Source organism: Leopardus geoffroyi, chromosome D1, assembly GCF_018350155.1.
Source record: "Leopardus geoffroyi isolate Oge1 chromosome D1, O.geoffroyi_Oge1_pat1.0, whole genome shotgun sequence".
Classification (NCBI taxonomy): domain Eukaryota; kingdom Metazoa; phylum Chordata; class Mammalia; order Carnivora; family Felidae; genus Leopardus; species Leopardus geoffroyi.
In genome coordinates this window covers 57,296,654-57,297,888 of record NC_059329.1, presented here as the reverse complement: position 1 = coordinate 57,297,888, position 1,235 = coordinate 57,296,654, and the positions used below count along the sequence as shown (strand labels likewise).

The 1,235-nt window shown below is 49.9% G+C and overlaps 1 non-coding gene across 1 annotated transcript; it reads right to left on the bottom strand.

Annotated features, from left to right (window-relative positions):
• Nucleotides 1-875: 875 nt before the first annotated feature.
• Nucleotides 876-980, bottom strand: LOC123602795. Its single transcript, XR_006714565.1, has one exon. It is a non-coding gene; the product is annotated as a U6 spliceosomal RNA (small nuclear RNA).
• Nucleotides 981-1,235: the final 255 nt, after the last annotated feature.

Here is a 1,235-nt window from a genome sequence, read left to right as displayed (position 1 = left end):
GGTGGTCCCAGTCTGGTGGAGGCAGCATCAGAATGGGCATTTGTCCCCAGTGTGATCAGCATATGATATGAAGGCAGCACAGGGGACTCTACAGGCCCAGAAGATGCCCCTCGACCCCCAGCCTCGGCAGTCAGAGAAGGCCTCGAGCTCCAGTGTAGCTTGAGGAGACATTTCCTAGGCAAACAAGGCAGGGAAAGGCATTCCAGGAAGCCCATGCTAAGATGAGAAGGTAGGTGGCTTGACAGGATCAGGGAATGGTGCTGGATTTCATGTGGTTTAAACCATAGGCTGGGCAGGGTTGAGTGTGGGTGAGGCTGGGGGTTGGCAGGGGCCATATGTGAAGGGTGCTGAAGGCAGGTCCAATGTGTATTTTCCAACACCACCAAGCCATTAAGTCAATTCTTTTTTTTTTTTTTTTAAGTTTATTTATTTTTGAGAGGGAGAGAGAGAGAGAGAGACAGAATCCCAAGCAGGCCTTGCACCATCAGTGATGAGCCCGATGTGGGGCTTGAGCTTGCCATTAAGTCAATTCTGATACTGTCTACCTGGAGATACCATCAGATCTCATGAGTTAAGGGCTCGGTCTCACGAGACTACGGCCACCTGTGCTTCTGACCAACTGGTTATAAATTGGAGATTCCCGCGACCTCCTCTTCAGATTCAATTAATTTGGTAGAGCAGCTCACAAAACTCAGAAACACTGCCGTTTACCAGTTTATTAGAAAGGATATTACAAAGGATGCAATGAAGAGCTAGATAAAGAGGTACAAAAGGCAGCATTAGGTCCCGCTTTCCCTTTTCCCTCGTGTCCTGGGCGTCCTGGAGGGGTGCTGGGGCAGACCCAAAGAGCCCACATTCTTTGGAGTGCCAGGCCCAGTATTCCTTTTTCTTACTGAACCTTAGCGTGTCACCCTTGCACGGGGGCCATGCTAATCTCTGTCTCCTTCAAACTTTAGCATATGTGCTGCCAAAGTGAGTGCTCCTTGCTGAGCCTTAGGCTTCCCACCCAGCAACAGGAAAGATGAAACCCAGTCATATCTCGAGGGGATGCCACCCCTAGATGAATCAGAATCAACTGTGGAACTTTGTACATGACAAACACGTGGGCCCCATCCCAAGCTTATTAAGTCATCCTTTTGTTCCACAAATATTTTTGCACGTGCCAGACACCGTTCTAGGCCGTAGGGATACAGTAGTGGGCAAGCCCCTGGCCCGCCTTCATGGAGTTTACCCTC